We start from the raw sequence: 27,881 nt of genomic DNA, 5'->3' as shown, positions 1-27,881 counted from the left end.
CATCGAAGAAGTGGGGTGCACAGAGTGGTTATATACCCCAAAACAGGATGTTTCACATATGATTGAAATGTCCCTTTTACAATAGTAGCGAGACTGCTCTGTCGGCACAGCGATTGATGGAAACAGCAGGTAGGTCTGCTGTCTCGGTGAACACAGCAGGGTGGCAGGTCTGTTGTCTTGAGCTGGGTGGTCAAAGGTGAGCACAGCAATCAGTTCCTAGCCTAAGGAAAGATGCTTATCCTTAAGGAAATGCCAATGTGGGGGGAAGTTGCACCTTTATCTTAAGGCCATTTGTTCTTGCCATAGGAAATGTTTTAAAGCAGATATACAATGCATGCTCAACAGCCAGTCAGGCCCTTTTGGAAAAAAACAAAGTCAGGCCAAATTAGGTTTATACCAAATGGCTTCCTCCTATACTCCAATATATACTATTGCTTGCCATTTTTATTTGTCAAACCCCACAGATATTAATGAGCCCAGCTCCCTGACCACCTCTCCTACCTGACCTGCAGAGAAGCCACCACTATGATGTTGGTGCTACTCTCACCAGTGCTTTCCTGGTGGCCTTGGTGAATGTTGTGTCTTCTGACTTCTTCCATGGCACACAATCAACTGGTATGTTTTGTGGCCTCACATAGCCATTCCTGCCTACCCACTTTCCTCAGCCTCTTTATTCCTTCTACTATCTGCCAGAATAACCCAAGCATTTCTACTTGACTCACACTGGCCATCACTTTCTTTAAGACTCCAAGAACCACCCCATCCCCTAGGGTTCTCACCAGGGTGTTAAATCCTGTATCCCAAAAAATTGTCCACAAGTGAATGAGTTCTTGCTTATCCAGTCGTATATTCCAGCCTTCCTGATATACCAGGTACAATCCCAGATATACCACCTTGTTTCTACCAGTTCATGCTAGCTAATTCTTGCAGTTCCTTCTGTGTATAACATCGTTTCCCCTTTATCAGATCCAGCACTTCCCCAGCCAGGTTGTGCTAGAATTTAACCCTAAGTTATTGGCCTAGCAGCCAGGAGAGGAGGGAGGGCTCCTAAGGGGGACACCTGTTACCTTATGGGAGAAAGGATTCCACAACTTACCTTACAATGTCTATCAGTGCAGAAGTGCTAGCTCTTACTGTGGAAGAGTAGGCCACTTCTGCAAATTCTTAAGGTTCAGGGCGGTCTTCAAAGCCAAAGTCCTTAGAAGCATCCACCCAGATGTCCCTATCCTCTAAGTCAAGGTCCCAGGCATTCCCAGCTAGGACTCTGAACTTAGCATGACAAACCTGCCTCACTGGTTATTTAAATATCTTTGGAGCTCTGCCATTTTAATCAAATCATCTGCTTGCTGCTCAGCTATGTCCTGTCTTCCACTGCAGTATATAAGGGCTCTCATACTTAGACTTTATTTTTATAGCCCTCTGATTCTCATTATCCCTCTGCTGAATGAGCGTCAACTCAGCTTAGCAGTAGCCAGCCAACTCTGCTACCTTTGTATGCATTGTTCCCCCCTTATCTTGCAAATGACTGAATCACTGCACCAGCAAAGTCAATCCCCTCAACAGGAAGTTTTCCTGGGCCACCTCCAATGAAATGTTTAGCAGCTGGACCACCACTGTGTGCCAGGGACTATTCACGCTTCACATACCACCCAGGAGGGAATAATCTTTGCCCACTTGGAAATGGGTGAACCATACCCAGAACTCCATCTTCCCATCTGTCTTCTTGGACCACGTATGTTGGTTGAATCATCTAAGAAGCAGATGTCAAGATGAAATTAGATACACAAGAGATCTGTGGGGATAGGGTGAGTTCCTGTGAGGGAAAATGGGGAGGGAATCAGAGAAGACTGGGAGGCTATCAGAACACGGTGCAGGTCTGACTCCTGTGTAGGAGAGAAGGAAAGATGGAAGTTTGAGTAGGAAGAGTCTTAGACTGTCATGCAGTCTAAGAAAATTTCAGGAGGCCAATGGGAAATCTTTAAGCCAAAAGTAGTCCATTAAAGGAGTCCTACATCTCGCAGGAATGGCCTGCCTTAGTATCCCTGCCGTGCTCAGTCATTGGCTTAGATCAGTCTATGGGAAGCGTGGCCTAAGTGCAAATGCAGTGGTGGGTTCAGAGTGCAGCAGCTGGGGTTGCCAATCAGCTACAGTCTGCAGTAGGAGATATGAGAGGCACATTTTCATGGCCACCACAACACCTTGCAGGAGTATTTTGAGGATTAAATAAAATATTATATGTAGATGCTTAACTATCTCTAGCACATGGCAAGCGTTTAACACATGCATTTTGTTAGTTGTTGTTATGATTGTTATTATTATTGGGAGCTGGTTCTTGGCCTGCCTCATTGAGAAGACATTATCTCATACCACTTCAAAGCTACTTCCTTAATATCCTGTCACCTTCATGGTCAAGACCAATGGAACTTCTAACCTATAAGACAGATCTTTTTCCAGGTAATTAACACTGTTCCTCTAGTAAGATTCCACACCCACATCCATACCCATTCAGAGATGTGAATTTGTTGTTTTACAGGTTTATAGGCATGATTACAGATTAATCTAATAAAAGCCAATATATTATATATCACAAACCATACTTCTACATGGGGGTCATTCTTTGACATGTGAAAATACCTTTAAAAGTATATAAAAATTAAGTTAGTGCTGACGTTATCATTTTTATTATAATGGTGGTGGATTTGGTGGTTTACGAAGTTGCATTTGGGGCTGGCTCGTGGCCAAGTGGTTAAGTTCACATGCTCTGCTTTGGCAGCCCAGGTTCAGATCTTGGGCATGGACCTACACACCACCCATCAAGCCATGCTGTGGCAGCATCCCACATAGAAGAACTAGAATGACTTACAAATAGGATATACAACTATGTACTGGGGCTTTGGGGAGAAAAAATAAAAAGAAGACGATTGGCAACAGATGTTAGCTCAGGGCCAATCTTCCTCACCAAAAAAAAAGAAGAAGAAGAAGAAGTTTCATTTAGCTACAGAATTCAGGGGGGTTGATCTTACAGAGACAAGGCAGAGAGGTCAATTTGAAATTTATGAACATAAGCAGGTGCGAAGTCACAAAGATCTAGAGTTATAGCATTTATAAAAGACAGGAAGAAAAACATGAGAAACATTTAGAAGGAAAAACCATCCAAAATTAGTAATTAATTTGCTTTAATGAATAAAGGAGAGAAATTAAACAAGGAGAAATCAAAGGTTCTAGGTCCTAAGAAAGGAGGTGGTTCATTGAAAGGGTGGAGTGGACATTTTTTTTGTTTTGTTTTTAATCTGCCTGTCATTCCTTTCCCTTCTTTTTCTACTAATGGCAACACTCTGCTCTGGAGACTTTCCTTACTCCACTCCACGTGGTTCCCATGGGGCTCCCAATTATAGTATTCCACTTCCTGGCCATAGGGTGGGTGTGAGACCCAGACCTAGCTAATCATGGAGTCCCATCCTTCTGGACACAGTGGTTGTCCCAGTACATGGCACATAACACAAGTCATTTCGATCAGCGACCTTACTTAGATTATCTTAGATCTTAGATTTATGTACAGATGTTGGGAGAGAGACATTTTCTATTTCCTCTGCTGGTGCTAAACTGGGATGACATAATCCTGAAACCCTTCCCTATGTGTCCCACCAGCCATGTTCCCACCGTCCTCCTGCTGTATGCAAGAAGCCAAGCTGCAGTAGGAATGAAAGTGGAAGGGGAAGGGGCCACATAGAAAGAAAAACCAGACTTCAGAGATGACATTTTTTAAGAATCTACACTCAGCTCCAGCTCTGCCATCCCAATTACATAAATATTTGCTGCAATTTGTTTTCCTTTGCTCAAATTGGTTTGAACTGGTTTCTGTCATTTGTAAGTGAAAGAGAGCTCAGATATCTGATGACAGAACTGATTTGATGCATAAGTTTGAGGTATTAGGAGGAAGATTAAAAGGAGTGAGCTAATGGCAGAAGAAGCAAGCCTATATTTCCCAACTAACAGATAATCACATTCAGTGCATAAGAGTACGTACCACCCCTACTATGTCCACATGGCTATAGGTTTAAAAGAATATTATATAAAGGACATGATAATATTTGTGAAATTTGGATTCCAGCACTGAACAATTTTGCAATCTCGGGCAATATAGTAACTGACATTTATTAATTGCAGCCTTTATGCCAAGCATTATGCTAAGAGCCTTATCTGCATTATTTTATTTAACCACCATCTCACACACGAGGAGAAGACTGAGACTCAGAGATACTGAGAAACCACCCCTAAAGGCACATATCTACTAAATGCAGTTTTGGGATCTGAATACAGATCTGACTCCAGAACCCATGCCCTTTACCAACACTTTATATGGCCTCTCACTTGTGTCTATTACATGAAGCTAAAATGCTTTAAAATCCACAGATGTCATTTTACTAACATTCCTAATTCCTCTACTCACTGGAATTCTTGAAAGCTATTAAATAAATATGAATATCTGTTTTTCAGATAAAATTTCCAGCTATATTTAATACCTTTGAGGACTAGAATATGGAGCTTCCATTCCCCCCTTAAGTCTAATACTGATGATTTTACACAGGCAGTGTCAACTGGTTTGATAAAACTGGTAGATCTTGTGTAGAGGCACCAGGAACACAAAGGTCTATATTTATCTTCTGGTTGACTTATCCCCTCTTTTTCATCAAAATCCCCACCCAGAAGCCTCGAAAATAGACAGTCCCCCTTTCGCCGCCCTTTGCAATCATTTGGCCCAAGGTATCTAAAAGAAATTTATACAAAATAAAAGGAAAATCAGAAACAGAAGAAAGTCCTCAAAAGGTGAAGTATGATAAAGAAAAGGCTCTTCATCTTCTTCTGTCTTCAAGATACTAAGCATGAGAGCATGAGTCCTCACTGTCATTTACAATCTTAGTGAGAGACATTTTCCATGTGAGAATCCATCAGGCATGTGCAAAACCTTGGCTGAGTGTGATGTGCTCACCAGTTTCCTCTAATGTGGACATTCATCATGCTGCTAGATATTGGCAGGTCACATCTCAGAACCGGTCCACTCTGCTTCCTGCCACCACCCCCTCCACTGAAATTGCTCTTGCCAAGTCCCCAGAAACACCTATGTTGCCTAATCCAATGAGTACTTTTTAATGCTTCTCATTCTGGAACTCAGCAACAGTTCTTGAGTTGGTCACCAATTGCTCTGTTCTCCTTCTGCCTGCCTCTGGCTCCATGCTTTGTCTTCCTTCTGGTTTCATTCTCTCTCAGTTCTTTGTTCTTTCTGTCCAGTCACTCCTTCAATTGCTTTCCAAGGCTTTTCTTCTTTTTCTGGCCCCTTAAAGGAATTTGTCCTTGGTGTCCTTCTATGTTCCATTTATTCTCCCTGGATGACCTCAACTACAATAATCCCCCCTTATCCACTAGAGATATGTTCCAAGTCCCCCAGGGTATGCCTGAAACCACAGATAGTGCAGAACCCTGTATATACTATGTTTTTTTCCTATATGACAAATTGAAATGGCAAGCAATAGGATATATTGGAGTATATGAGGAAGCCATTGGTGTAAACCTAATTCAGCCTGACTTTGTTTTTTCCAAAAGGGCCTGACGTGGCCATCGAGCACGCATTGTATATCTGCTTTAACATATTTCCTATGGCAAGAACAAATGGCCTTAAGATAAAGGTGCAACTTCCCCCCACATTGACATTTCCTTAGGGGTAAGCATCTTTCCTTAGGCTAGGAACTGATTGCTGTGCTCACCTTTGACCACCCAACTCAAGACAACAGACCTGCCACCCTGCTGTGTTCACCGAGACAGCAGACCTACCTGCTGTTTCCATCAATCGCTGTGCCGACAGAGCAGTCTCGCGACTATTGTAAAAGGGACATTTCAATCATATGCGAAACATCCTGTTTGGGGACATAAACCACTCTGTACACCTCACTTCTTTGGTGCCCTTTCCCTTTCTTCCTTCGGGAAAAAAGGCCCCGGACCATGGTCCTCACATTTTAGCTCAGAATAAACTCATCCCAAATTTTCATTTATAGATTGGTTATGGATTATTTTCATCGACATATACATACATACCTTTAATAAAGTTTAACATAAATTAGGCATGGTAAGAGATTAACAACAACAACTAATAATAAAATAAAACAATTATAACAATATACTTTAATAAAAGTTACCATAGATCTTAGCAACCTCAGCATATGATTTTTTTCTTTCCTTATTAAGTCAAGAACTTTTACCTTTCACTTAAAGAAAGCACTTTACAGCTTCTCTTTGGCATATCCGAATTGCCAGCATCACTACTCTTGTGTTTTGGAGCGATTATTAAGTAAACTAAGGGTTACTTGAACACAAGCACTGCGATATTGCAACAGTTGATCTGATAACTGAGACGGCTACTAAGTGACTAATCGGTGGATAGTGTATACAGAGTGGATCCACTGGAAAAAGCAACGATTCGCTTCCTAGGTGGGATGGAGCAGGGCGGCTATAAGAGTCCATCATGCTACTCAGAATGGCACAGAATTTAAAACTTATTAGTTGTTTATTTCCGGAATTTTCCATGTAATATTTTCAGACTGCAGTTGATGGTGGGTAACTGAAACCACAGAAAGTGATACTGTGGATAAGGGGAAACCACTGTATGTCCATGGCTTCAAGAACTACCCTAATCCCAAATCTCTATCTCCAGCCCTGACCTCTTTTGTGAACTGCCAACCCATATATCCTTCATCTCCATCTAGATGTCCCACAGGCATCTCAAACCTAACAGCATAACTGAACTCATCTTCTCACCAGTACCTGGACCTTCCCCTTCTCTCTGTATCTCCATTAACATCTCCATGGTCCACAGTCAACTCACTCTGGCCTGAAGAAGTCATTCTACAGTCTTTCCTCTCCCTCCCCCACCTCACCCATATTTCTTCACTTGTCTAAACTTCTACTCATCCTTCTTGCTTCAGCTTGGACATCATTTTCCCCAGGAACTTTTTGCCAACCCCACAAGTCTGTATAAGTTACTCCTTCTGTGTGCTCCTTTAACACCTTAAACTTCTCCTGCATAGCACTTATCACAATATATTGTAATTACCAGTTTACTTGTCTGTATTTTTCACAGGCTCCAAGCAGGGACCTCATCTAAATTGCTAATTGCTATATCCTCAATGTCTAACACAATCCCTGACACATAGTAGGCACTCATTAAATATTTGTTGAAGAATTAAACAAATAAATCACTAAGTCTTCAGCTGGATTCAACAGTTCAAGAATGTTCACAGTTCAATATATACTGTGCCTATCATGTGCCATTTTATTCCCTAAATTGTTTACTGAATATGTTCCCTCATCTTATCTACAATGCCATTGTCTTAGCTCAGATTCCAATCATTTCTTGACTGGACTACTGCAACAGTTTCCTAACTCAAACCTCAATCCCCTCTACTCTATTCTCCACACAGCTTCCAGAATGATCTCTCTAAAATCAGATTATATCACACCCCTCCAAATCTTAGGTTCACTAGAGTCTGTAGGATAGTCCAAAACCTGAGCAGGGTTTAAGAGAAACCTTCATGCTTTGGCTCCTGCCAAGTGTTCTCCAGCCACATCACTCCCCACTCCCCCCTGGCACCGACCTGATCAGCCTGCTGGTCCCTTTACACATGCACCATCCCCAGCTGTCTACCCTGACTCACTCCTACTCCTTCAATAAAATGTTTATGGACCACTGGATAGGTGTCAGGCAATGTTCTAGGCACTGGAGACTATGTGATGCATAAAAGGAGAAAAATCTCTGCCCTCCTGGGGCATGAATTCTCTCTATTCCAATGCCACCTTGAGCAGGATACCTTTCTTTAGTGCTTCTACAGAACTATAAGAATATCTTTATGATACTTTTTCACAACACACTGTAATTGTTGACAAACTTGAACGCAAGTAAATCTAGTCCTGAGGCTTATGCACTTTGGTTGCGTGTGTGTGAGGGGGCACTTTAAGAAAAACATTACTAATATAACATTGCTAAGCCCTTTCCAGGGCCTTGGAAGGGGCCTGTGCAAGTCACTTCCTGGTAAATCCACTCCTATTTACCTGTCTTTCCCATCATACTGTGAACTTTGCATTTCTATGCCCCCACTCTACAGTCACACTCTACACCAGCTCGGACAGTCTTTTCTCCCAAGTCTATTATCTTTGTTTACCTTTGCCCTCAGAGGCCACTACAGAACAATAATCTTGCCTAGGAGCCATATTTACCTCTCTTCTCTTAGGGATGACAATGCCCTGGAGCTTGCTCTTAAGCAGGTGGACCACTAATACTTACACCTCATTCCAGTTCTTCCATGCTTTACTGGAAGCAGGAATCCTCTCAGAGGACCATTCACTGGCTCCCCAGGGACTTCCAGACACTTCAATTAGTTTCAGTCTAGTCCCATAAGGCACAGGACCTCTTAAAGCAGATTAAGAACAAGTACAAGAGTGTTCCCAGCAATCACCAAAGGATTCAAAACTGTTAACAACAGATGTTGTCACATGTACAAAGAGCAGACTCAGTCCAGATTTAGAAAAATTCTTTTGGCTTCCTTACTTAGTCTACATAAGACTTTAAGACTACCTAAATCTGTAATCTTGTCCAAAATCACTTTGTCTGCTTCCTCTGAAAGTATGTATTCTATTGGTCCAAATATTTCCTGAGCTGCCCAAAATCAGAGTTTTTTATTTTAGAGTAAGAAGGAACTTAGAGTAAAAAATATGTATTGTGTATGTATGTGTAAGCTATCGCGAGGAATACAAAGAAGAGTAACATACGACCCTAGTTCTCAAATAGCATATAAAAAAGTCTTTCCATGGTCAGATTTTTCTTACCTATATTATTTTTACCTGCTTTCTCCAGCTCTAAACATTTTATTTTTCTAGAGTTTTACTGGATTTTAAACAAGTTCCATTAATAAGACATATGCTTTTGGCACAAATTAGAATTACAGGAAAACTAGCATACTTACCAACTACTCTCCTAAATGTGGTAGACACACTTTAATAGAGAAAATGGCCTTTTTAATATCTTCGAACCAGGCAACATATCCTAGAAATTAGCTAACTTTCATTTGCTGGAAACTAACCAACTGAGCTCTAAGGAACGATCAGGGCTTCCATGGACTTCCATGGCCTCAGCAGATTTGCATAATTGATGAGTCCCACATTGCAAATAACTCAGTTCTGAGGCAAATAAAGAATTTAAGGACACAAAGAGTAACATCCACCAAACATTTATATTTGTGCCTTTGAGTAAATCTCAGACATTGAGAATAAAACACGGTCCCTGTTCTCAAGAAACTCAGTCTAGTAAGAGAGAAGAAATCCAGCAGATAATGATACTACAAAATGGCAGAAATGATGATAGGATAAGCAAAGTGAATCCAGATGAGGGGTACTAACCCAGCTGGTGTGGAGGAAATAATATCTGACCTGACTTTTGAAAGAAGATAAGTTTTAGAAAAACTGTGAGGCATGTAAAGCAGGGAGCATATAGCAGTCAGGTTACAAATCAACCAACAGAAAACAATTTTGGCTGATTTAATTTAAAAAGGAGCTTAATAAAAAAGTACTGTGTAGCTCAGAGAATCCCTAGAAAGACTGAAAAGCCAAGACAAAAAACAGACAGGAAGAAAAGTATGCTGCTCAGAGTAAACACAGTCAAAATCACACCAGAGAATCAGTCCAGTGAAGATGCTGCTGCTGCCATCACTGAGCCCTGGATCCTTCAGCTGACACTGTCTATACTGCTGTATTGGACACTGGATGCTGGTAATGGACAGCAGATGCTGGTACTGGGTACTAGATGTCCAGTCCAAGACACTGGTTGCACCATTGGCAACCTTCAAGACTCATAAAATCCGTGATTCCTAAGCCATAGGAAGGAAGTTGCAACGCTGATAGTTAAAAACGGGGCACTATGGCAGCATTCTAAAAAGATGAGAAGGCAAGAGAAAATGCACAGGTAAATGCCTATATTGGAAAAGAATGATCCCAAATCAATAACCTAAGCTTTAAACTTAAGAAAATAGCAAAAGATAAGCAAACTAAAACCAAAGCTAGCAAAATAAATAAAATAAAGAACAGAATAGAAATCACTGAAATAGAAAACAGAAAATCATGAAGCAAATCAATAAAAACAAAAGTTGGTTCTTTGAAAAGAACAAAATTGACAAACCTTTAGCTAGACTCACCAAGAAAAAAAAAGATAAGACACAAAATACAAATGAAAGAGGAAACTTCACTAGCAACCTTAGAGAAATTAAAAGGGCTATAAAGAAATGATATAAACAACTTTATGCCAATAATTTGGACAACTTATATAGAACAGAAAAATTCCTATAAAGACACAAATTACCAAAACTAACTCAGGAAGAAATGGGAAATCCAAATAGACCCATAACAAGTAAAGTAATTGAAGCAGTAACTTAACATCTCTCCACAAATAAAAGCCCAGGCCCAGATGATGTTAATGGTGAATTCTACCAAAACTTAACAAATAAATAATACCAATCTTTCACAAACTCTTCAGAAAATAGTACAGGAAGGATCACTTTCCAACTCATTCTCTTAAGTGAGTATTTCCATGATATGAATGCTGGACAAACAAATTAAATGAAAAAAATCATAAACCAATTTCCCTCATGAATATAGACATAAAAATCCTTAACAAAATAATAGGAAACTGAATCCATCAAAATATAAAAAGGATTAGACAACATGATCAAGTGAGATTTATCCCAGGAATACAAGATTGACTCGACATACAAAAATCAATTAATGTAATATATCATGTTAATAGAATAAGGGACAAAAACTACACGTTCACCTTAATAGATGCAGAAAAAATGTTTAACAAACTCCAATATCAATTCATAAAAAAAATTTCAACAAACTAGCAAGAGAATAGAATTTCCTCAACCTGATAAATGTCATCTATAAAAAATCCATAGCAAACAACATACTTACACATACTATGAAATATTGAATCATTTCCACCTAAAATCAAGAGCAAGGCAATGATGTCTGCTCTCGTCACTTCTATTCAACATTGTACTGGAGGTTCTAGCCAGTGCAACTAGGAAAGAAAAAGAAATAAAAGGTGTTCATATTGGAAAGGAGGAAGTAAAACTGTATTTTCAGATAACATGATCCTGCATGTAACAAAACTAAGGAATCCAAAAAATAATCAGTATAACTAATAAATGAGTTCAGTCAGGTCACCAGTTTCAAAGTCAATATACAAAAATCAACTGAATTTCTAAATACCATCAATGACTAATCCAAAAATCAAATTAAGAAAACAATTCTTGGGAACTTAACAAAAGAGATACAAGAAGTGTACACAGGAAACTAAAAAACACTGCTAAGATCCAAATAAATGGAAAGACAGTTCATGTTTATAGATTAGAAGACTAAATATTATTAAACAGCAATCCTCTCCAAATCTATCTATAGATTCAATACAATCCCTATTAAATTATAAGCTGTATTTGTTGCAAAAATTGACAAGTTTGACTAAATTTTATATGGAAATTCAAAGGACCCAGGATAGACAAAACAACATTGAAAAAGAGCAAACTTACATTTTCTAATTTCAGAACTTAATACAAAGCTACAATAAACAAGATAGCATGATATTGGTATGAGGACAGTCATATAGATCAATAAAACAGAATTGAGAGTCCAGAAATAAATCTTTACACATATGGCCAACCGATTTTTGACAAAAGTGCCAAGGCAATTCAGTGAAGAATGGATAGTTTTTTCAACAAATGGTGCTGGAACAATTGGATATCCACATGAAAAAAGATGAATTAACACCTTTAGCTTAGGTAACACAAAAAAATTAACACAATTTGGATCATAGAACTAAAGGTACAAGTTAAAGCTATAAAATTAGTGGGGTTTTTGATGTTGTTTTTAAAGATTGGCACCTGAGCTAACATCTGTTGCCAATCTTCTTTTCCTCTTCTCCTCCTCCCCCTCCCCCTCCTCCTTCTTCTTCTTCCCAAGGCCCCCCAGTACATAGTTGTATAGTCTAGTTGTAGGTCCTTCCGGTTCTGCTATGTGAGACACCACCTCAGCATGGCTTGATGAGCAGTGCCATGTCCACGCCCAGGATCCGAACCAGCGAAACCCCCAGCCACAGAAGCAGAACGTGCAAACTCAACCACTCGGCCATGGGGCCAGCCCCTAAAGCTATAAAATGTATAGGACAAAATCTTCATAACAAAGTTTCAGGGAAAAAGTGCTTAAAATATAATCACAATAATATAACATCACCAAAATATAATTCATAAGAGAAAAATATTGCTCAAGTGGACTTCATCAAAGTTTAAAACAATGTAATTCAAAAGACACCATAAAAAATGCAGAGACAAGCCACAGTTTGGGAGAAAATATGTGTAAATCAGATATCTGATAAAGGACTTGCATCCAGAATATGCAAAGAACTCTTACCATTCAATAACAAGAAGACAAATAGCACAATTTTTAAATAGGCAAAAGATTTCGTTAGACATTTTATCAAAGAAGGTATACATATAGCCAATAAGTACATGAAAAGGTTCTCACCATCTTTAGCCATTAGGAAAACAAAAATTAAAACCACAATGAGACACCACTTCATACCCACTACAATGTCTATAATCAAAAAGACAACAAAACATGTTGGAGAAGATGTAGAGAAACTGGAATCCTCACACATTGCTGGTGAGAATGGTTCAGTCACTTTAGAAAAGAGTTTGCAGTTTCTTAGAAAGTTAAACATAAATGTATCATAGGGCCCAGCAGTTCCACTCCTAGGTATCTATCAGGAGAAATGAAAACATGTCCACACAAGACTGCATGTAAATGCTCATAGCAGCATTATTCCTAACAGTCAAAAACTTGAAATAATCCAAATGTCCATCTGCTAGTGAATGGATAAACAAAAAACATGGTAAATCCACACAATAGACTACTATTAGGCAATAAAAAGGGAAAAAAGTCATACATGCTACAACATGGATGGACTTCAAAAACATGCTAAATTTAAAAAGCCAGGTGCAAAAGACCATATATTGTATAATTCCACTTACATAAAAGTCCAGAAAAGGTAAATCTATATGGACAGAAAGTAGATTCATGGTTATCTGGGGTTAGGGATAGGGAGTAACTGCAAATGAGAAGGATGGATATTTCTGTGGTGGTAAAACTATTCTAAAATTGAAATATGGTGATGGTTGCACAACTGTAAATGTACTAAAAATCACTGAATTGTACACTTAAGTGAATTCTACAGCATGTAAATTAATTCTCAATAAAAGTGTTAAAAAACAATTGCTGAATGACTGAATAAGGAACATGAAAGAGAGGAAAAGACCTAAATCCACATATCAATAATTATGTTAAACGTAAATAGTACAAACACATCAAACAATAGAAACTGTCATATCAGATAAAAATAATAACCAACTATATGCTATCTACAAGAAATCCACTTTAAATAATAAGATGTACACAAATAAAAGTTAAAAGATGGAAAAATAAATACCGTGGAAACTCTAATCAAAAGAAGCCTGGAGAGGTTGTATTAATATCAGACAAAGTAGCCTTCAGAACAAGGACCATTACCAGGAATAAGAACCACACTACGTAATGATAAAGGGTTAATTCACAAAGGTAGCATCACAATCCTAAAAGTGTATGCACCTAACAACAGATGTTCAAAATACATAAGGCAAAAATTAGTATTACTAAAAGTCAAACTCACCAGTAGACTTGAAGGCTTAAACAATAATCAATAGAACAAGTAAATAGAAAATCAGTAAGGATATAGAAGACCGAACAACATTATCAACCAATTTGACCTAAGTGATATTTATAGAGCACTCCAGCTCACAAAATTTTTTAAAGTGCACATGAAAGATTCACCAAGATAGATCATATTTCTAGGCCATAAAATAAACCTCAAGGGATTTAAAAGAACTGAAATTCTACAGAATATGTTCTAGGACCATAATGAAATAAAATAGAAATCAATGACAGAAAGATATCTGGGGAAATCCTAAAATATTTGGACTCTAAACAAGACACTACAAATAACCCATGCATCAGAGTATAAGTCTCTAGGGAAATGAGAACATATTTTTGAAGTGAATAAAAATGAAAATACAACATATCAAAATTTGGGGATACTTATACTAATAAAGAAGAATGTTCTAAAATTAGATAGTGGTGACCATTGCACAACACCTTGAATGTATTAAAAACTTTTTTTTAAAGAAAGGTAGATTTTATGGTGTGTATCTCAATTTAAAAACATAAAAGAAGAAAGGTCTCAGACCAAAAATGTAAGCTTCCACCTTAAACTAAAAAGAAAAGAGCAAACTAAGCCCAAAGAAAGCAAAAGGAAGAAAATAATAAAGAGCAGAGCTTAATAAAATTATAAACAAAAGCAATAGAGAAAAATCAATGAAAACAAAAGCCGATTCTTTGAAATTATCGATAACATTGATAAACCTCTAGTTAGAGCAACCAAGGGGAGGGAAAAAAAAAACCCACAAATTACTGAAATCTGGAATGAAATAAGGGGCACTACTACAGACCCTACAGATGTTAAAAAGATAATGAGGAAACTATACATCCATTGTATTAGTTTTCTATTGCTGCTTAACAAACTACCACAAACATAATGGCTTAAAATGACACATTTATTCTCTCTCACTTTCTGTGGGTTAAGAGTTCATGCATGACTTAGCTGGATGTTATGTTTAGGGTCTCATAAGGCTGCAACCAAGGTGTTGGCTGGGCCATGTTCTTACATGGGGTTTGACTGGTGTGGTATGCGGAATAATGGTCCTCTGAAATGCTAATGTCTTAATCCCCAGAACCTGTGAATATATTACCTTACGTGGCAAAGAGACTTTGCAGATGCGATTAAGTTAAAGATTAAAATGGGGAGATTATTCTGGATTATCTGAGTGTGCCCAACGTAAGGACCAAGGGTCCTTATGAGAGAAAGAGGCAGGCAGGCGAGTCAGAGAAGGAGATGTGACAATGGAAAAATAAGTCTCAGTGATGTGATGTGAGAAAAATTTGACCAGCCATTGCTGGTTTTGAAGACAGAGGAAGGGGCCACCAGCCAAAGAATACAGGTGACATCTAGAAGCTGGAAAAGGCAAGGAATGGATTCTTCCCCAAAACCTCCAGAAGGAAGACAACCCTGCTGACACCTTGATGTTTACCCTATAAGACTCATTTTGGACTCTGATCTTGAAAATTATGAGATAATAAATTTGTGTTGTTTTAAGCCACTAAGTTTGTGGAAATATGTTACAGCAGCAATAGGAAACTAATATCACTGAGGAAGAATACACTTCCAAGCTCACAGGATTCATTTCCTGTGGCTGTAAGAGTGAAGACCCTGGATTCTTGCTGACTATTGGTTGGAGGGCATCCTCAGCTCCTAGAGGCTCCCTTAAACTGATAAAGAATTTATACAAAAAAAAACCCTACAGCTAACATACTTAATGTTAGAAAACTGAATGCTTTTCCCTCAAGATTGGATGTCTGCTCTCATCGATCCTATTCAGCATCATCCTGGAAATCCTCACCAGTGCAAGAAGTGAAAAAAAATAAATAAAAACCACACAGACTGGAAAGTAATAAATACAATTGGTTCTATTCAGAGGCAACACGATTATCTACATGAAAAATTCCAAGGGGTGCCAGCCTGGTGGTGCAGTGGTTAAGTGTACAGTTTCCACTTTCATAGCCCAGGGTTCACCGGTTCAGATCCTTGGTGTGGACATGGCACCGGTTGGTATGCCATGCTGTAGTAGGCATCCCACATAGAAAGTAGAGGAAGATGAAACAGCATGGTACTGGTACAAAAACAGGTGCACAGATCAATGGAATGGAATTGAGAGCCCAGAAATAAAACCACACATCCATGGACAGCTAATCTTCAACAAAGGAGCTGAGGGCATACAATGGAGAAAAGAAAGTCTCTTCAAAAAATGGTGCTGGGAAAACTGGAAAGCCACACGTAAAAGAATGAAAATTGACCACTCTTTTTCACCATTCACCAAAATAAACTCAAAATGGATCAAAGACCTAAAGATTAGGCCTGAAACAATAAGTCTTCTAGAAGAGAATATAGGCAGTACACTCTTTGACGTCAGTTTCAAAAGAATCTTTTCAGACACCATAACTCCTCAGACAAGGGAAACAATAGAAAGAATAAACAAATGGGACTTCATCAGACTAAAGAGCTTCTTCAAGGCAAAGGAAAACAGGATTGAAACAAAAAACAACCCACTAATTGGGAAAAAATATTTACAAGTTATTTATCCGACAAAGGGTTAACTTCCATAATATATAAAGAACTCACACAGCTCAACAACAAAAAATCAAACAACCTGATCAAAAAATGGGTAGGGGACATCAACAGACATTTCTCCAAAGAAGATATACGGCTGGCCAATAGACACATGAAAAGATGTTCATCATCACTAATCATCAGGGAAATGCAAATCAAAACTACACTAAGATATCAGCAATTCCGAAAGTCCCATGAACAAAGCACCCCTATGTTCATCGCAGCATTATTTACAATAGCCAAGACGTGGAACCAACCTAAGTGCCCGTCAACTGATGATTGGATAAAGAAGATATAGTGTATATATATATATATACACACACACACACACACACATACATATACACAATGGAATACTACTCAGCCATAAAAAAGGACAAAATCTTCCCATTCGCAACAACATGGATGGACCTTGAGGGTATTATGTTAAGTGAAATAAGCCAGACAGAGAAAGACGAACTCTGTATGACTCCACTCATAGGTTGAAGCTAACATATAGACAAGGAGAACTGATTGGTGGTTACCAGGGGACGGGGGGGTGGGGGGAGGGCACAAAGGGTGAAGTGGTGCACCTACAACACGACTAACAATAATGTACAACTGAAATTTCACAAGGTTGTAAACTATCATAATCTTAATAAAAAGAAAAAAAAACTAGAAAGTAGAGGAAGATGGGCATGGATGTTGGCTCAGGGCCAGTCTTCCTCATCGAAGAGAGGATTGGCAGCAGTTAGCTCAGGGCTAATCTTCCTCAAAAAAAAAATTCCAAGGAATCTACAAAAAAAAGCTCCTAGAACTAATACGTGAGTTTAGCAAGGTCACAGGATATAAGAGCAATATAAAAACCAATTGTATGTCTCTATAATAGCAATAATCAGCAATTGAAATTATGGAACCTGTACCCAAAAAATGAAATACGTGGGTATAAATATAACAATATATGCAGGATCTATATACTGAAAGCTACAAAACACCAATAAAAGAAATCAGAGGAAACCTAAATAAATGGAGAGATATACCATGTTCATGGATTGTAAGATTCAATGTTGTTAAGATAATTTTTCCCAAACTGATGTAAAGATTTAATGCAATTCCAATTAAAATGCCAAGAGGATTTTTTTGTACAAATCGACAAGCTGATTCAAAAATTTAATTGGAAAGGCAAAGGCAGTAGAATATCAAAAAACACTTTGAAAAAGAAGAATAAAGTTAGAGGACTCACACTACTTGATTTTAAGACTTACTACAAAGCTATACTAATGAGATTAACAATGCGGTATGGGTGAAAGGATGGAGACATGGATCAATGGAGCAGAATAAAGAGTCCGGAAACTGACCCACACAAAAATAGCCAATTGATTTTTGACAAAGGTACAAAGGCATTTCAACGAAGAAAGTCTTTCCAACAAAAAGTGCCAAAATAATTAGACATCCATATACAAAATAATGAATCTCAATCCACACCTCATGCCTTTTGCAAAAATTAATTTCAAATGGATTATAGACCTAAGTATAAACTACAAAACTTTTTTTCCTATAAAACATAAGCCAAAATGTTTTGTGATCTTGAGTTAGGCAGAGTTCCGAGATATGATACCAAGAGCATAACCCATAAAAGATAAAGTTGATAAACTGGATTTCATCAAATCAAAAATTCTGCTCTGCAAAAGACACTGTCAAGAGAATGAACAAACAAACTACCAATTGGGATAAAATTTTTATAAATCACACAACTGAAAAAAGGACTTGTATCCAGAATATGTAAAGAACTCTCAAAACTCAGTAAGAAGACAACCTAATTTTTTAAAAAGGCAAAAGATTTGAATAGAAACTTCACCAAAAATATTAAACGGATGGCAAATAAGCACAGGAAAAGAAGTCCAACATCATTAGTCGCCATAAAAATCCAATGAAAATCAATGAGACACCAATACATACTTATTATAATGGCTAAAAACAAAACAAAAAATGATAATACCACGTCCTGGAGAGGATGTGGAGCAACTGGAACACTCATACATTGCTGAGGGGAATGCAAAATGATCCACCCATTTCGGAAAACACTTCACAAGTTCCTTATAAAGTCAAACATACACTTACCATACCACCCAGTAATCATACTTCTGGGTATTTACTCAAGTGAAATGAAAACTTATCACACAAAAACCTGTACATAAATGCTTCTAGTGACTTTATTTATAATCACCAGAAACTGGAAACAGCCCCAATGCCTCTCAAATGGCTGGCTGAAGCGTAAGGAACAGGGATGGAAGAAAGATAAGAACCACCAAGATGCAGGAAGGGCAGGGACCCACACAGCTCCGGGTGAGAGCTGCAGCAGCGGGTGGATCTTCTCTTCAGGACACTCTCACTAACCCGGGTCCAGCAACTCCCAAGCTCATGCTGCTTGGTTCTGAGTTTCAAATTCCTTGGAAAGACTACGATTGCACCAATTTAAGTTGGATGTCTACCTCTAGATCAACTGGTGGCAGCGAGGGGATGAGTCGCCTACATCTGAGACCTTGTCCCTGTGCGCTGGAGCCACTCACAGCAAAGGGGAATTGTGTGCTAGGTAGTTGCCCCGAAGGATGCACATTGTAAGCAAAAAGGGGGCACTGGTTCTCTTCCACTGGAGGTCACCATCAGCATATATTCTGATCCCCAGCCCCCAGGTCTCTTTAAGATTCCAATAGGTTTTTGTCTAAGGCCAAAGAGAAATAACCCTCATACTCATGTTTATATTTTAAATTTTTGTTTAAACTACTGACAAAAGACCATATGCACTCTCATTCAGTCCTTTATCTAAAAGATAATACTACTAAATGCTTAAGGTGGCCTTTAACATGCTCCCAGCCTGCTCAAAAACTTGTATGGGCTCCCTCTTACCTACCATGTTAACATCTAACTCTTTAGAGTTCTTTATCAAATAGCCCCTCTCCGCCTTTCCCAGCTCCCTACTTATTAAGAATTTGTCGAATATACAACGATCTCTGATTTCTGGACACTAACATGGACATGGCTATCATACTTGTCAATCTTTTTGACAAGGACGTATGGGCATAATGGAATCGAATATCTGAACTCAGACCATCCCAGACTATTTGTGGCATATGTTTGCCATAAAGTATATGCCAAAAAAAATTTTAAACATGGTCTCTACCTTGCAAGAGCAGTTCTGTGTCATACACGCTACTGTCCCACAACCTTTGACCCTGTCCAGTCAGAGTCCTGGCCGCCCCCAGACCTACCTTGTTCACTCCCACCCTGCTTTTGCTTTTGCTATTCCTTTGACCTTGAAAATCTTACTTTGTGCATCATCGTTCTACTCTGTGCCCACAACTTGAGATAAAAGGAACCACCTTCAAAAAGTTTGCACTTACTAGCCTCTCCACACCCTGAACAATCCTTCTAACATGGTAAAAAGCTGTCTTCTGAGAAGAAATTCGCAGGTAATTTTAAAAGAATGAAGGAATCTGATAAATTTTTATATTGTTTGTAATTCTTTAATATCAGCAGGAGTTAAAAGATCATCAGGTGTTTTCCTTGACCCCAGCCCCTCCCTGCATGGAGTAATGTCTCTCTCCTCCTTGGAACTCCCCTTGCACTTCTCTCCTCTCTTGAGTGTGACTTGTTTTCTGTTTTGTACTATGGTTCCCTGTCAGTGCTGAGATCAAAGCTCCTTGAGGGAAAGTGCTGTGTCTTACCCTTATTTGCACCCTTCTAGCTCTCAGCACAATGCCTGGCATACTATAGATGCACAATATACGTTTTTGAAGGAAGGACGGAATTAACCAACAGAGATGTCTATGGTGATATTGTTGCAGCCGCCCCTTCCTTGTAAACCTATCAAAAGGCCTAGAAGTAAAACACCAAAAACAGTTCCAAGAACTCGATCTGTGAAATCGTAGGTACATGTAATTCTTAAAGTTAGGGGCCCCCAGGCTATATGGAGAGCTGTCTGCTCTTTTGTGTTACTTCCACAAGCGAAAAAAGGATAGTGGTTCCTGAGAAATAAGTACTAATTTTAGGATTCCATGCATTACTGGTTAGCAGCCTCTCTTTGTCAGTGGTGGTACAGTAAAATGGTTAGGAACTTGGGGTCTGAAGTCAGAATACTGGATTTCAATCTCGCCTCCCCCAAATATTAGCTATGTGACCTTAGGCAAGTTGTTGAACCTCTCTGTGCCTCATTTTCACCATGAGTAAAATAGAGAAACTCACAGAACAGTCCCTCAAAGGGATGGTGTGCAAATTAATGACAATATATTGAAGGTGTTTGGAATGGTAGCTGGCACTGCATTTACAAGTGATAGCAATGTGTGGTACTCCATTTACCTTATATTCCCTACTGGCAAGTTTCACAACGTTAAGGATGTTAAGGAGTTCTTTCTTTCATCCTCCACAGCACCTAGCAGGGAGTGTACCAAACACTAACACTCAAAAAGTGATGGCGTGAGGAGTGACGTCAGCATCATGGTGGAGTGAACTTGCCCAGGACTCTCTCCCCTCCAACAACAAAAAGGGGCTTCCATACTCAAACAGAGGACACCCTAATATAAAACAGAAAAGTCAGAGAAACATGCAGCCATACCACGGAGGGCACAGAGGCTGGAACCCCACTCGGAGGAGCTGGAACAGAGTAAGAGAGAACTTCGCTTCCTCCCCTAAAGACTGCAATTGCAACTGTGGGAGGATCTATGAGGGAAGGAATGGGGGAGGGGTCACTCAATCGTGGGATCACCAAGGACTCCCTAGAGTCCTTGCAGCCTAGAGGGAAGCCCTGTAACAGGGCAAAAGCTTTCGTAAGGGGTGATCTCAGCAAGCCAACACCCCAGGAGACCAGATGGCAAGAGCTGATCAAGAAAGCCTGGAGTGCACACAGGAGAAAGTAACCCTACCCCCACCCACTCAGTGCCACTCCAGCCCCTGGGATCTTGGCTGAAGGCGGAGGGCTCAGATTATTTGGCTCTTGACCCCCACCCAGTGGCGATAGGCAGTAACTGCAACCAAATAATATCAGAATGAAAAAGGCCCAACCTTTCAACATCAGACACTACATCAAATCTCCAGACCACAGAGAAAACAACAAGCATCCAGAACTCAGTCCTGAGGATGCAGAAATACATAAGCTAAATGACAATGAATTGAAAATAGCTATCATCAAAAAACTCAATGAAGTAAAAGAGAATGTAGAGAAATAATTCAATGAGTTCAGGAGCTACTTCACAAAAGAGATTGAAACTATAAAGAAGAATCAATCAGAAATATTACAGATGAAAGACAATGAAAGAGATAAAACAAAATACGGATTCCCTGAATGCAGACATCACAGAGGAGCGAATCAGCATAATCAGAGACAGACATGTTGAAATGCTCCAGACAGAGGAGGAGAGAGAACTAAGACTAAGAAGAAATGAAGAAAGTCTCCAAGAAATATCTGACTCAATGAGGAAATGCAACATAAGAATTATAGGTATTGAAGAAGATGAAGAGAAGGAGAATGAAGCAGAAAGCGTGTTCAAAGAAATAATAGCAGAGAACTTCCCAAACCTAGGGAAAGAGAAGGAAATCTGTGTGGAAGAGGCTTCCAGATCTCCTAGATTTTTCAATGTAAAAAGACTTACTGCAAGGCATATAGTAGTAAAACTGGTGAGAATGAATGACAAACAAAGAATATTAAGGGCAGCAAGGCAGAAGAAAACCTACAAAGGAACTCCTATCAGGCTTTCAGTGGATTTCTCTGCAGAAACCTTACAAGCTAGAAGAGAATGGAATGACATATTCAAATCTTTAAAACACAAAAATCTTCAGGGCCAGCCCCATGGCCAACTGGTTAAGTTCACACACTCCGCTGAAGGCGGCCCAGTGTTTCATCAGTTCGACTCCTGGGCACGGACATGGCACTGCTCATCAAGCCACACTGAGGTGGCACCCAACATGCCACAACTAGAAGGACCCACAACTAAGAATATACAACTATGTACCAGGAGGCTTTGGGGAGAAAAAGGAAAGAAATAAAATCTTTAAAAAAAAATCTTCATCCAAGAATACTCTATCCAACAAAAAAATCCTTCAGATATGAGGGAGAAATTAAAACTTTCCCAGACAAATAAACACAAAGGCACTTCATAGCCATGAGACCCCCCCAAGAAATCCTCAAGAAGGCTCTCATACCTGAAAAAAGAAAAAAAGGGAGTAAGGGGTCATGAAACACAGAGTAGGGAGACAAATATAATCTGAATAGGATAGCAAATATTCAACTATAGCATTAGGATAAAGGGAAGGAAATCACCAAAGCAAAGACAATCTTATCACTCTAACCACAAACTCACAACACAAGTTGGAATAAGAGATGAAAATAATAATTTAGGAGGGGAGGAGGAAATGGATTGAAACAGTCTAGGCTAAGGAAGTAAGAGGCCACCAGAAAATGGACTATGTTATACACGAGATTCTGAATACAAACTTCAGGGTAGCAACTAAACTAAAAAACAGAACAGAGACACAAAACATAAATAAGGAAAAATTTAAGAAACCCAGCATAAGAAATTGCAGAAGTCAATGGGTAGGCTAAAACACACAGGACGAGAAACAAAAGAAACACAGGAAAACCGGAAAACGAGCAACAGAATGACAGCATTAAGCCCTCATGCATCAATACTCACCCTCAATGTAAACGGATTGAACTCTCCAATAAAAAGACACGGAGTGACAACACAGATTAAAGAACAAGATCCAACAATTTGTTGCCTCCAGGAAACACACCTCAGCTCCAAGGACAAACACAGGCTCAGAGTGAAGGGGTGGAAGACAATACTCCAAGCTAATAGCAAACAAAAGAAAGCAGGTGTCACAATACTTAGATCAGACAAAACACACTTCAAGATAAGGCAGGTAAAGAGAGACATAGAGGGCCAATATATAATGATCAAAGAGACACTTCATCAAGAAGAAATAACGCTTATAAATATCTATGCACCCAACACAGGAGCACCAAAGTTCATAAAGCAACTATTAACAAACCTAAAGGAAGATATCAAAAATAACAAAATAATAGTAGGGGACCTCACACCCCACTCACATCAATGGACGGATCATCCAGACAGAAAATCAACAAAGAAACAGTGGAGCTAAATGAAAAGCTAAAACTGTTGGACTTAATAGATATATATAGATCACTCCATCCAAAAACAACAGAATACACGTTCTTCTCAAGCGTGCATGGAACATTCTCAAGGATAGACCACATGTTGGGAAACAAGGCAAGCCTCTACAAATTTAAAAAAATTGAAATAATAACAAGCATCTTCTCCAATCATAATGCTATAAAGCTAGAAATTAATTAAAGAGAAAAGCTGAGAAAGGCACAAGGATGTAGAAACTAAACAATATGCTATTGAACAAGCAATGGATCATTGAAGAAATTAAAGAAGAAATCCAAAAATATCTGGAGACAAATGAAAATGATAACATGCCATACCAACTCATATGGGATGCAGCAAAAGCTGTATTAAGAAGAAAATTCATCGCAATTCAGGCACATCTTAACAAACAAGAAAAATCCCAAATAAGCAATCTTAAAATACACCTAACTGAATTAGAGAAAGAAGAACAAACAAAGCCCAAAGTTAGCAGGAGAGAAATAATAAAAATCAGAGCAGAAATAAATGCTATTGAAACAAAAAAGGCGGTAGAAAAGATCAATGAAACAAAGAGCTGGTTCTTTGAGAAGATAAATAAAATTGACAAACCCCTAGCCAGACTTACAAAGAGAAAAAGAGAGAAAGCTCAAATAAACAAAATCAGAAATGAAAGAGGAGTAGTAACAACAGACTCCGCAGAAATACAACGGATTATAAGAGAATACTACAAAAACTATATGCCAACAGAATGGATAACCTAGAGAAAATGGATAAATTCTTGGACTCCTACAATCTCCCAAAGCTCATTCAAGAAGAAGAAGACAATTTGAACAGACCAATCACAAGGAAAGAGATTGAAACCGCCATCAAAAGCATCCCAAAGAATAAAACCCCAGGACCAGATGGCTTTCCTGGGGAATTCTACCAAACTTTCAGAGAGGATTTAATACCTATCCTCTTCAAGCTATTCCAAAAAATTAGGGAGGATGGAACACTTCCTAACACATTCTACAAGGCCAACATCACGCTGATACCAAAACCTGACAAGGACAGCACGAAAAAAGAGAACTACAGGCCAAGATCGCTGATGAACCTAGATGCAAAAATTCTCAACAAAATTTTGGCAACCCAAATTCAGCAATTCATCCAAAGGATCATACATCATGATCAAGTGGGATTCATACCAGGGACACAGGGATGGTTCAATATCTGCAAATCAATCAACGTGATACCCCACATCAACAAACTGAGGAATAAAAACCACATGATCATCTCAATAGATGTGGAGAAAGCATTTGAGAAGATGCAATAGCCATTTATGATTTAAAAAACTCTGAACAAAATTGGCATAGAAGGGAACTACCTCAACATAATAAAGGCCATATATGACAAACCTACAGTCAACATCACACTCAATGGGCAAAAACTGAGCGCCATCCCCCTGAGAACAGGAACGAGACAAGGATACCCTCTATCACCACTCTTATTCAACATAGTACTGGATGGTTTTGCCAGACAATTAGGCAAGAGAAAGGAATAAAAGGAATGCAAATAGGGAGGCAAGAAGTGAAACTCTTGCTGTTCGCAGACGACATGATCTTATATATAGAAAACCCCAAAGAATCCATCAGAAAAGTAATGGAAGTAATTAACAACTACAGTAAAGTCTCAGGGCACAAGTCAACTTACAAAAACCAGTTGCTTTTCTATACTCCATCAACGAACTTACAGAAAGAGAACTCAAGAACACGATTCCATTTGCAATCACAAATAAAGAATAAAGTATGGGGCTGGCCCCATGGTCGAGTGGTTAAGTTCGCACGCTGCACTGCAGGCAGCCCAGTGTTTCATCAGTTCGAATCCTGGGCACGGACACGGCACTGCTCATCAAACCACACTGAGGCAGCGTTCCACATGCCACAACTAGAAGGACCCACAACTAAGAATATATAAGTATGTACCTGGGGGCTTTGGGGAGAAAAAGGAAAAAAAATAAAATCTTTAAAAAAAAAAAGAATAAAGTACCTAGGAATAAATTTAACCAAGGAAGTGAAAGACCTATGCAACAAAAATGACAAGACCTTCCTGAAAGAAATGGATGACGAAACAAAGAGATGGAAAGACATTCCATGCACATGGATTGGAAGAATAAACATAGTTAAAATGTTCATTCTACCTAAAGCAATCTACAGATTCAATGCCATCCTAATCAGAATCCCAATAACATTCTTCACAGAAATAGAAAAGAGAATCCTAAAATTCATATGGGGCAACAAAAGACCCCGAATTGCTAAGACAATCCTGAGAAAAAAGAACAAAGCTGGAGGCATCACAATCCCTGACTTCAAAACATACTGCAAAGCTACAGTAATCGAAACAGCATGGTACTGGTACAAAAACAGGTGCACAGATCAATGGAACAGAATCAGAAGGCCAGAAATAAAACTGCACATCTACGGACAGCTAATCTTCGACAAAGGTGCCAAGAACACACAGTGTAGAAAAGATAGTCTCTTCAATAAAGTGTTGGGAAAACTGGACAGCCACAGGCAAAAGAATGAAGGTAGACCACATCTCACACCATACACAAAAATAAATTTGAAATGGATCAAAGACTTGAAGATAAGTCCTGAAACCATAAAACTCCTGGAAGATAATATTGGTAGTACACTCTTTGACATCGCACTGAAAAGGTTCTTTTTGAATACCATGTCTTCTCAGATAAGGGAAACAAAAGAAAAAATAAACAAGTGGGACTTCATCAGACTAAGGAGCTTCTGCAAGGCAAAAGAAACTAGGATCAAAACAAAGAAACAACCCAACAATTGGGAGAAAATATTTGCAAATTATATATCTGACAAGGGGTTAATCTCCACAATATATAAGGAACTCACACAGCTGAATAAAAAAAAAAACAGCCCAATCAAAAAATGGGTAGAGGATATGAACAGACATTTTCCGAAGAAGATATACAGATGGCCAATAAACACATAAAAAAATGTTCAACATCATTAATCATCAGGGAAATGCAAACCAAAACTACACTAAAATACCAACTTGCACCTGTAAAAATGGCTATAATCACTAAGACTGAAAATAAGAAATGTTGGAGAGAGTGGAGAAAAGAGAACCCTCATACACTGCTGGTGGGAATGAAACTGATGCAGCCACTATGGAAAACAGTATGGAGATTCTTCAAAAAACAAAAAATAGAACTACCATATGAGCCAGCTATCCCACTACCGGGTATCTACCCCAACAATTTGAAATCAACAATCCAAAGTCCCACATGCACCCCTATGTTCACTGCAGCGCTATTCACAATAGCCAAGACATGGAAGCAACCCAGGAGCCCATCGACCTGACTGGATAAAGATGTGGTGCATATACACAATGGAATACTACTCAGCCAGAAAAAAGACAAATTGATCCCATTTGCAATAACATGGATGGACCTTGAGGGAATTATGCTAATCGAAAAATAAGTGAAACTGAGAAAGACAAACACCAGATGATTTCACTCATATGTGGAATATAAACAAACACATGGACAAAGTTCAGTGGTTGCCAGGGGAAGGGCGTTGGGGGGTAGGGGATGGGCACAGGGGGTGAAGAGGAGCACTTATGTGGTGACAGTCAAGAAATAACGTACAACTGAAATCTGACATTGATGTAAACTATTACCAACTCAACAAACAAAATTTAAAAAGCGACGGCGCGGACCGTGTTCGCGGCACGGCGACGGGACGCACCAGCAAACGAAGCCACGTCAAACCGCGAGCGCAATTCCCGCACAGAAAGGGCTCTGGGCGCGTGGCGGCCCCGCAGCGCCTCCCCCGCACGGATCGCCGGCCGCTCTGCCGCCTCTCCCGTCCCGCCCTCCACAGAGCCCGCAGCGCGGCGCCCGACCCGGCTGCTCGACGGCCGAGGGCAGCGGCCGAGCACAGGGCTCCCGTCCAGGGCCGCCTCGCCGCGGGAGCCGCGAGGCCACAGCCGCAGGGAGCAGCGCCGGCCGCGCCGGGCCAGCCCAGGCCTCTGCGAGGCGCCTCCGCCCAGCCCGCGGGGGGCAGCGCGAAAAGCAGCGCCCGGACGCCCGCTCGGGGGCCGGGGCCGGCGCGGGCAGCGGGCTCGGGCAGAGGCAGAGCCGGCCGCGGCCCCGCGGGGCTCAGGCCCCCTCCCTGAGCACGCCGAGCGCCGCGCGTCGCCGCCGGCCGCCGCCCGCCCGGCCCCTCAGCGCTTCACTCCTGCGACCTCGCGCCTGCGGCGCCAGGGCCGCGCCTCGAGGCGCCGGAGGGCGGGGGCGGGGGCGCGCGGCGGGCAGCGGGCGGCGG

The 27,881-nt window shown here is 39.9% G+C and overlaps 1 long non-coding RNA gene across 1 annotated transcript in view; it reads right to left on the bottom strand.

The window, feature by feature from the left end:
• Positions 1–27,868, bottom strand: part of LOC139046383 (uncharacterized) — a 34,103-nt gene extending 6,235 nt beyond the window's left edge. Inside the window, exons 1-2 of the long non-coding RNA XR_011506368.1 lie at positions 27,303–27,868; positions 11,011–11,119 (exon numbers count right to left, since the gene is read on the bottom strand). This is a non-coding gene — a long non-coding RNA (uncharacterized lncRNA). The remainder of the gene's footprint in view (positions 1–11,010; positions 11,120–27,302) is intronic.
• Positions 27,869–27,881: the final 13 nt, after the last annotated feature.

This window comes from Equus asinus, chromosome 10 (assembly GCF_041296235.1).
Source record: "Equus asinus isolate D_3611 breed Donkey chromosome 10, EquAss-T2T_v2, whole genome shotgun sequence".
NCBI lineage: Eukaryota > Metazoa > Chordata > Mammalia > Perissodactyla > Equidae > Equus > Equus asinus.
This window is presented reverse-complemented; position numbering and strand designations above follow the sequence as displayed.